This window comes from Balaenoptera borealis (genome assembly GCF_965194805.1).
Source record: "Balaenoptera borealis genome assembly, chromosome: 19".
In the NCBI taxonomy this organism is placed as follows: domain Eukaryota; kingdom Metazoa; phylum Chordata; class Mammalia; order Artiodactyla; family Balaenopteridae; genus Balaenoptera; species Balaenoptera borealis.
This window is the reverse complement of record NC_138878.1, coordinates 30,461,030-30,470,988: the sequence shown is the minus strand read 5'-3', so window position 1 is coordinate 30,470,988 and position 9,959 is coordinate 30,461,030. Positions and strand designations below refer to the sequence as shown.

The following is a 9,959-nucleotide window of genomic DNA, read 5'->3' as shown; positions in this document are numbered from 1 at the left end:
CTGCAGGCAGGCAATCCAAATTCAGGTCCTGGCCACACCACTTGCTAATTCTCCCACCCAAGGCAAATTACTTAAGCATTATAAGTCTCAGTTTCTTCATCGATAAAATGGGTAAAATAATAGTGATTACTTCATAGGATTATTGTGAGGATTCAACTAGTCAATCTAAAATTCTTAGTGCCTAATACATTACAGATTATTATTACTGACACTACTTTTACCTATCCAACATGGCGCAGACCCTCAAGGAGATCACCTACGGAGGACCTATGCAGAAAACAGACCTGTTGATAACCACAGTTTCCAAAGCACTGTGATTAGTGGAATGAACAAAATGCTAGAAGAACTCAGGGGAGAGTTCTTCTTAAAGTCCTTGGGAAACCTTTAACCTCATCAGGTGATGCCTGGCATCAGACTTGCAGAGGTTATAATCTAGGTCTTTGCTGGGGCAAGCTTTGGGCCAAAGTGGGGCGGTGCGTAGGGGAGGAGGAGGGAGCTCTTGCAAGGACTGGAAGTGACTCAGAGACACTTTAAAGTGACGGAATGGGAAGTGTACCTGTCAGCACTTCTCTGACTGATTCACCTTCACCAGGGCAGGAGCCAGCCCTAAGTAGGCTGGGGGTGGCCCCTGTCAGTGACACACGCACGCACGCACACATGCACGTGCGCGCGCGAACCCCTTGCCCCTCCAGGTATTGCTCATAGGTAATACTCCCTCCCCCTCCTCCTTCCCCTCCTCCTCTACCCTTGATGGTCACTTTGACCAGATGACACCAGTACAGAGAGACCAAAGTTTAAATAGGCACACGAAGGTGGGGGGATGGGGGATTGGCTCAGGTCTCACTGTCACAGAGTGCGTCTAGTATTTCCACTGGTGAACTTATCCCCCCAAATCACCACAGAGATAAATTGCCTTAAAAGAAGTTTTTGCCAAAGTTGTCTCCATCACCAGGGTACTATATAAATTGATGTATTTTTTAAAAAAATAAATCCTGTACTTATCCTGCGAAGAGCTCAATTACATTGCATTGCCTTTGTGTGTGTGCTAAAAGTTAATTTGTTACATAAATGTGAATTCAACAAGGGCAGAAATTTTGAGCTGTTTTGTCCTTTGTAGTATCCCTTGTTCGTAGGAAAGTGGCACATAGTAAGTGCTCAGTTAACATTTGTTGAAGGAAGAAATAAATGAAATGTACACACTTTCAATAAGCCACCATTTTCCTGACCTTAATAATCAGCTAATAGGTTCTCAGCCTAGGGCAGTGCTCCTCCAACCCGGGAGACAATTGGAAATATGAAGGGGTGGTTTTGGTTGTCACAATGACTATGAGGTGTCTACTGGCATTTAGCGCCAGGGAGTGAGGGAAGTAAATGTCCTGTAGTGCCAAGGACGGCCTCAACCAAAGAAATGTCAATGTCACCCGGGTCAGAAACATAACTTGGGTTGCCAGCTCCTTAGGGACCTGTGTGTCCGGGTGTGACAAAGGCTGGGTGTTTAATAAAGTTCAGCTAAAGAGACAGGAGGGAACAGAGTAGGAGGGCAAGGGGGTGGGGAGGTGCGGGGTGTGAGGGGGGGCAAAAAGATAGGGTTGCTAGTAGGGAAGAGGCCTCCCCGGGCTTGAGAGAAACCCAGTCCCTTGCATCTTCTGATGTTCGCACTATATTTAAAAGAGAGGCTCTGCCACACTGGGGTGTACTGAAAGCTTTTGGATGAAAGGCAAGGTCCCCGAGCCCCGCCAGGAAAATCCCACTCTGCATTCCAGGCCACTCCGTGCCCCCAAAAGAAAGTTCAGCAAGGTCTGCTCCCAGTGCCCTCTAAGGAGTGAAGGTGATCCCACCCAGCCGGGATTTGCGCCCGGGGCGCGCAGCGCGTAGGAAAACCGCCCAATTGGGAAGCCCGGGCTGCACTTCCGCCCGGGACTGATTGCGCTCGCACCTCCCAGCCGGCGCCCCGCGCCCACTAGGTGGCGCCTGCGCTCTAGTGGGCGCCTCTCCGGCGCAGACGAAAGCGACCGCGGAGCCCGGCGACAGATCGAACCGGAGTCTCAGGATTGCGGGCACCGGAGGGCAGCGCCGACAGCCAAGGTAGGATTCCTGAGCCCCGGGCGTTTCCCGCGAACCTCTGTGGTGAGCGGTGGGCAGCGTGGCGGCCGCCGAGCCCTGCCGGCGGTCTCCGCGGACGACCAGACAGGTCGGAGCGGCCGCACGTGTCGTTGCCTGCGGGGACCTGGAGACCCGCAGTCGCCAAGCTGGGCCTAGGGGCAGAGCTGGACGCCAGGTCGCTCGCACGCAAACATCCTCCACTAGCTGGTTCCTCTGGAGAGCCTGCCCGAATCCCCGAACAGCCAGTCCTAGGAGGAGAAAAGAGTTACTGCTGCCCAGAGCGACTTCAGCTTTGGAGCTGAGTGCTAATAAGATCCAAAGCACCATTTCTCCAACTTGCCTGCCCATTGGAATCGCTTGGGGAGCATTAGAAAATACTGATGCCCCGTTTCCCTCCCACCCCACCCGCCTCCGAGACTCCGATGTAGGAGGTCTGGGTTGGGGCCTGGGCATCTGGACATTTCAGAGCTTCCCAGGAGATTCCCAGCTAGCAGCCAAGTGTGAGGATCCTTGATTTAAAGGGTTGGAGAAAAAGGAGGACGGTTGTTGCAGCCCAGAATGATGATTCTTCTCCTCCTCCTCCTCCTCCTTCTTCAACATGCCTTTTAAGCAGGAAATATCTCCACCTTTGAGCTGTCAAACCCAAGATAACAAACCAACATCCTCCCTCCCAATAGGGCTGGTTCTGAAAGGGTTGAACTCGAAAGTGGGCAGGGAACAGAAAGACACAGATGTAGAATATGAGAAAAGACTCATGAGAGAGGTGGGTTTCTTTTTACCCAGATCCTACAGAAGTTCAGGGGGCCTCCTGGAGCAGCCCTCATCATATTAGTAAATGCTACATTTACACCAAAGCGGTTATGAGCATAGGCTTGGAGTTCCCAGAGCCAGCCCTTCCTGGGCTGTGTGACTCTTGAAAACTCATGGAACCACTCCTAGCCTCAGTTCCTTCATCTGCAAAATGGGTATGATAGTATCATATAAAACTCTTAGAGTTGCCATGGGAATTATTGCCCATAAGAGGTAATGTTTACTATGGACCCGCCTGTGCCTGGCACAGTGCTAAATGCTTTCTTCACATGGCCACATCAACTCATCACCATAGCCCACAAGGTACTACTATAACTACCCCATTTGATAGTGAAGGAAGCTGGGGCTCAGAGAGGTCAAGGAACTTGCTCAGGGTTAAATAACTAATAAAAGGCAGGTCCTGTGTTTGAACACAGGCAGTCTGATTCCAGAGCCCATGGCAAAAGTACAATAATCTACTTGTTGTTGACAGAGGAAACAGGGAAAAAGCACTTAGCACAGGGCAGCTCGTGGTGCCTCCTCCATAAACACTAGCTGTCATTGCTGCCAACGAAGCACTTTCACTGAATTGACTCATGTGTTCATTTAAACTGGATTTATTATTGAGAGCCTACTATGTGCCAGGCTGTTTTCCAGGCGCTAGAGATAAAACGGTAAGACAGAGGTAAACCAGTCCTCAGTGAACTCACATGCTAGTGAATGAGAGAAATGGGAAGAAAGTACAGTGGATCCTCATTATTTGCAGATTCCATATTTGCAAATTCTCCCACTCGCTAAAATTTATTTGTAACCCCCAAATCAGTAGCCACAGCGCTTCTCATGGTCATTCATGGACGCAAACAGAGTGGCAAAAAATTTGAGTCACTCAACACACGTATTCCCAGCTGAGGTCAAAACAAGATGACACTGCTTTCTTGTTTCAGCTCTCAGAACTGTGAACAAGTGTCCTTTTTGTGGTCTATTTAGTGCCATGGTTTTTTTTGTTTGTTTTGCATTTTTGTGCTTTCTATTGGTGATTTTGCTGTTTAAAGTCACCCCCAAACATAGTGCTGAAGTGCTGTCCAGTGTTCCCAAGCACAAGAAGGCTGCGATGTGCCTTATGGAGAAAATGTGTGTTAGATAAGCTTTGTTCAGGCATGAGTTGTAGTAGTATTGGCTGTGAGTTCAATGTGAATGAATCAACAATATATATTAAATAAGGGGTCTTGAAACAGAAACACCCATAAAATAAGGTTAGGTATTGATCTGTTGATGAAAATGTGACCAGAGGCTTGCAGAAACCTAACCTTAGGTTTTTCCCTTAGGAGCAATAGATCAGTATTCGCCAGTTCCATGTTCATGGCAACTTTATAGAATATAACCACTGTGAATAACGAGAATTGACCCTGATTAGACATCACTGCACATGCACTGAGAGAATCAAGCACAAAGATGGAGAGGCATACAGAAAGGCATACATATGGATTAGGGGTCAGAAAGGCTGAGAAGCAGCCAGGTTGGGGGGTGAGATGAGGAGAAAGTATTTCAGGCAGAAAAAGCAGCATGTGCAAAGGCCCAGAGGTAGGTGAGAACTCAAAGTCAAGGAGCTCAAGGAGAGCCAGTGTGCAGGGAGTATAGTGATCAGAGGAAGCAGAGGCCCGATAATATGATAATATGCTGGAGAGGGAGGCTGGGGCCAGATGGCAGTGTTTTGTGGGCAGCTCACCTTTCGTCCAATTAGCACAGTAATCCTGGCAGGCTGGGCGGGGTTGTTTCCACCTTTGACAGGTGATGAAATTGATGCCCCAGTCAGTTACATGCCTTGCTCAAAGTTACACCACTGATAAGCAGCAAAACCCATCTCCCCACCCCCATCTTAATCTAATGTTGAGCAGACATCTGAGTGTTGAGCTGAGATCCAGGACACGATCCTGGGCTGGAGATTTGGTTTGATTTGGGCAAGAATGAGTAACTGAAGCCATCAAGAGTCGATGAAACCACCTGGGACAATGGGCAGAGTGTGGGGAAGAAAAGGTCTCATGCCCTTTTAAAAATAAAATTACTCCTGGTATAAAAACATTAATGCCTCAGTGGAGGAGTCCTAGGTACCTGCAGAGGGCAGAGGGAGTCGTGAGGGTGGTCACAGAGATGTAGGAAAAGGAGCTGTGAACATCTGATCCAAAAACCGCCTAAATACTAGGTCTGGTGATGGGCTTCCCATCCACTGGGCAACCAGGTCTCAATCTGCCTCTTGTCCCTGCAGGATAATGATCTTGAATAGGGGTCAGCAAACTCTTCTCTAAAGGGCCAGATAGTAAACATTTTGAGCCTCGTGGACCATATATGGTTTCAGCTGCAACTACTCAACTCTGCAGTTATGGAGTAAAAGCGGCCGTAGACAATATGGGAATGAATGAGTGTAGCTGTGTTCCAATAAAACTTTATTGATGGACACTGAAATCTGGGTTTCATTATCATTTTTATGGACCATAAAATGTTATTCTCGTTTTGATTTTATCCCCCCAACCATTTAAAATTGTAAAAACCATTCTTAGCTCACAGGCTGTACAAAAACAGGCAGTGGGAGAGCCCATGGGCCGTGGGCTGTAGTTTGCTGACTCGATCTAGAATCATGGACCTAAGTATCAGAAGGAGACTAAATGTCCTCCTGGTTGAATTCTTACCTGATTCATGAATCTCCATAGAACATTCTCAGCCATTTCTCGAGCGCCACAGTTAAACTGTGCCATAGCTGGGGTTTCTCCAAAATAGATCATGAGACCAGGACTTGGGTGCCCAGAATTCATTTGGGAGGTGATCCCAGAAAGCCCAGTGAGAGTGAAACGGACCGGAGAAGGGAGGAGAGCCAGTAAAGGATGTGTCGATGAGTGAGTTACCTTGGGGCAAACGGCTCAGTCTCTCTGGGGCTGCTCGGAGACACTGTGCGTCCCAGCAGACCCCCAGCTTCTGCGTGCGGTCAGGAGTACGCAGCCTGCCGCCAGAAAATGTCTTCAAATAGAAAGAAGTGAGAGGCAGGGGGTGTGTCTGGAAACTGTCTGCAGGTTTCCTCCGGGGGGCGATGGGGAGCGCGGTGGTCTATGAAGTGTTTCTGCCTGCTTTTTGAAGTGTGCTGATCATACCACTGGGTGCCTGGTGAGATGATTCGGTATGGCAGAGCACTGTGGTGCTAAAGATGACGAAGCCTCATTCTTGGAGAGGTATTTCCTTTTTACACCGTCCCTTTGATCCGGCCCTGCCTCTCTCCCTAGAGCAGGAGCTGCAACCACACTGGCCTTTCACTTCCTTAAACTTGCCAGACTCTGCCTTCTGACTACAGTCAACAAAACAAGTCTCAGTGAAGTACCAGACCGTTTTTGTAACACTTGCTCGGCTCCCTTCTTACGGAAAAGGCAGCAGTCCTCAAATTCAGGGGATGGAACAGGCAACAGTAGCTAGCTAAGATTTAATAACATTGTTTTATGTTTATTTGTACAGTTTCCATCTATACATGGCAAGTGTTTCTGGCTTTGCCTTTACAGTAGTAATATAAAGTTTCCTTTCAAATAAATTTAGATAAATAATGTGTCTACTTAAAAATAGTAAATAATAGTATAAGTGGTATGAGATTATAATAAAAAATAATAGTTGCTACCATTTGCTGAGCACATACTGTGTGCTGGGCGCTATCCTAAGCACTTTGCATGTATACTTTAATCAATTTTCACCACAGTCACATGGGTTAAGTACTATTTGAGGTAGGTACTATTATTAGCAGAGAAAACAGGCATGGGAAAGTAAGGTAACTTGCCCAAAGTTATGTAGCTAGTAAGTGACAGGACTGGAAAATGAACCCAAGCGTTTCTGTTCCAGTTTGTGTTCCTAATCGCCGAGTTACACTGCTTCTCACAAACGTGACAGAAGAAAGAAGAAAAATAAAAGTGGTGATATTTGAATGACCTGATATTAAAGGAAAACTGCCTTTAAAAGTTCCGCTTTTTTATCTCACCGAAATCTCTCTCCCTGTATCTGCCACCCCTTCATTGTCATACTTTCTTCTGGAACCCCAGGGAACAAATCTCTCCCCTTTGCATCACTGCAGTCCTTCAGGTATTTGAAGACAGGGAACTGGTTGGCCCTCCCGGATCTTCCCTGCTCTAGATTAAACATTGCCAATTCCTTCTGCTTGTTTTCTGTCATGTGTTCTTGGCATCTTGCCCCAAGCACAGGATCTCTTTCTTCCTTATTCTTTTTTATTCCAACAGAACTTATTTTGGTCGCTGTAGCACTTTTCTTGCAGGCCTCCCACAGCTCATTCCGGGCTCAGGGTAGATGGCTGCGGTCGGGGTGACTGACGTGGCAAAGCGCAGCTGGCTGGCAATGTCAGGAGAAAAACCCCTCAGGGCCAGCATGACAGGGGGCTGGAGGCTGGTGATGCCACTCATTCGCTGCAGGTCAGAGATGGAGTGCCTTTAGTGCACATGGAACTGATCAGGCTAAAAACGACAGAATCACCAAATTCACAGCAGCCTGGTGAGGAAGCCAGACCACAAGTATATTAAATCACAATGGGGCAAGCACCGTGAAGCAGCCTGAAGACTTTATGTCAGCCTATCAGCACATTCTTTCCCCTGTAGGAAAGTCACAGGGGATGCCAAATTCTACTTAGAAGCTTGGCATTCCTGGAATCCAAACAAGGTGAACAAGATGAATGATTTTAATAGCCAGGATGGCCTAAGATATTTGTATCCTCTGAGGGATACAGCGGTCCAGAATGGCAGCACTACTGGCCTGATTCCCCATCTCTGTGCTCATCATAGACGTGACTAATCAATTACCGAATCTTTGCCTTCCTGCTGCTCCCTGGACCAACCTTAAGATCCCTATCAAGAGAGAATTCTGGGAAGCTCTGAGCTGTCTGGAATGCTCAAGGGATTCCCACTACCCTGGACAACGTGGGAGACAAGATAGACTCTCAGAGACTTGCTCTTTCTTACCCCCTTTTCTCAGCTCCTCAGACATCACCATTTCTCTCTACCTAATATTTTTCAGCTTATGTTAATACAATTGGCTTTTCTTTTTTTTTTTCTTCCATTGTCAAGTCTTGATTTGATTTCCAGGCCTTGCTCTTCCTGCTTTGTCCAGAGGCACATCCTGTCCTGTCCTTAAGAACTTTTGCAGATCAGTCACCACAGACATTTTTGTATGCATTCTACTGATACACTGTCCCCACATTTTGGGGTGACTTGCTGTGTACCTCCAAGTAACAGCTTCTTGCAACCAAGAAGCAGCTTTCTGGGATGTAGAGTTTTGCTCCATTATAGAATCGGCAGCATCACAATTTTAAGCTATTACTACTGTTATCACTCGTCCATTCCTGAGGACTGGGATACAGGGGGCACTGGAGAGGGAGGGGGTGGAAGAGGAGGCTTAAGGCACTAAATGCAAATTATTGAGTTTGCTGCTTATGAGCATTGGTTATGCTTATCCAAAGAGTTAGGAGTCCTGTTATTTTGGAGCAAGCAGACCTTTTGCCAGCCTTTAAAGAATGTACATTTTGTTAAACAACAGGACCTACTGTATGGCACAGGCAACTATACTCAATATCTTGTAATAACCTATAATGCAAAAGAATCTGAAAAAGAATATATATATATATATATATATATACACACATACACATGTATATGTATGTATGTATAACGGAATCACTTTGCTGTACACTTGAAACTAACACAACATTGTAAATTAACTCTACTTCAATTTTTAAAAATGTATGTTTTGTGCATAACCTCTTTTCCCACTCATATAAAGAACCTTGACTTACATAAAGGAAGATAAAATGCATATAGAGAATTTGTGGCTCCTGGGGCTACTGAGAAGGGCCTCCTTGAGCTCCTCAAGAGGAAAAGTGGGCCCTGCCCCTCAGGGGCTGCCCAGTCGGACAGGGGAGATCCACTTCTCACATGAGGAAGGCTGCCAGTCTAATGAGAGAGGCACAGGCCCTAACCTCGAGGAGTCTGATGGAGGAGAGGCATGCAGTGTCCTCGGAGTGAACTGTCTCCCTCCCTGCAGATTCTGCTGTCTCTGCTGCTTCTCTTCAGTCTGTCATCAGGGAGCTGGTGCGCCTGGCTTTATTCACAGCTCTGCTGCAGCTGTGCAAATGCGCACCAGAAGGCCAGGGGTTCTGAGGGTCAACCCAGGAATTTGTTTGTTTTTAATAGACTTTATTTTTTTAGACCAGTTTAGATTTACAGAGAAATTGAGACGATAGTACAGAGAGTTCCCATATACCCCACACCCAGGTCCCCCTACTAACCGTTTGTTAACCCATAGTCCATTTGTTACAATTAATGAAGCATACTGATACATTATTAATAACGCAAGCCCATAGTTTATTTAGATTTTCTCAGTGTTCACCTAATGTCCTTTTTCTATTCCAGGATCTTGTCCAGTGTCCTACATTGCATTTAGTTGTCATGTCTCCTTAGGCTCTTGTTGGCTGTGACAATGTTTCAGAACTCCTCTGTTTTGGATGACCTTGCCAGTTTTGAGGGGTACCAGTCAGATGTACTGTAGCATACCCTGCTATTGGAATTTGTGTGATATTTTTCTCATGGTTGGACTAGGGTTATGGGTTTTGGAGAGGAAGACCACAAAAATAAAGTGCCTTTTTTCATCACATCACATGACGTGTCCGTAATATCAACATGACTTACCACTGCTGCTACTACCCTGGATCACCTGGCTGAGGTAGCATTTGTTAGGTTTCTCTGTGAAGTTGCTCTGTTTCCCCTGTTCCATACTGTTCTCTTGGAAGGAAGTTTTTGTGTTTTTTTTGTTTTGTTTTTGTTTTTTGTTTTTTTTTTGCTGCACTGTGCACCATGTGGGATCTTAGTTCCCCGACCAGGGATTGAACCTGCACCCCCTGCATTGGAAGTGCAGAGTCTTAACTACTGGACTGCCAGGGAAGTCCAGGAAGATTATTATGTGCAGCCCATGCTTAAGGGAGTGGACGGTCTGTCCCCCGTACTTTAGGGTCGTGTGTCTACATAATTTATTTAGAATTC

At 46.6% G+C, this 9,959-nt stretch overlaps 1 protein-coding gene across 2 annotated transcripts in view; it reads left to right on the top strand.

Annotated features, from left to right (window-relative positions):
- The first annotated feature begins 1,951 nt into the window (after positions 1-1,951).
- The window catches only part of CHD9 (chromodomain helicase DNA binding protein 9), a 244,413-nt gene continuing 236,405 nt past the window's right edge, over positions 1,952-9,959 (top strand). The window contains exon 1 of one of the 2 annotated variants that reach the window (XM_082366599.1): positions 1,952-2,085. The gene's annotated coding sequence lies outside the window, so the exon portion shown is untranslated. The remainder of the gene's footprint in view (positions 2,086-9,959) is intronic. The other variant, XM_082366596.1, reaches the window with a different exon arrangement.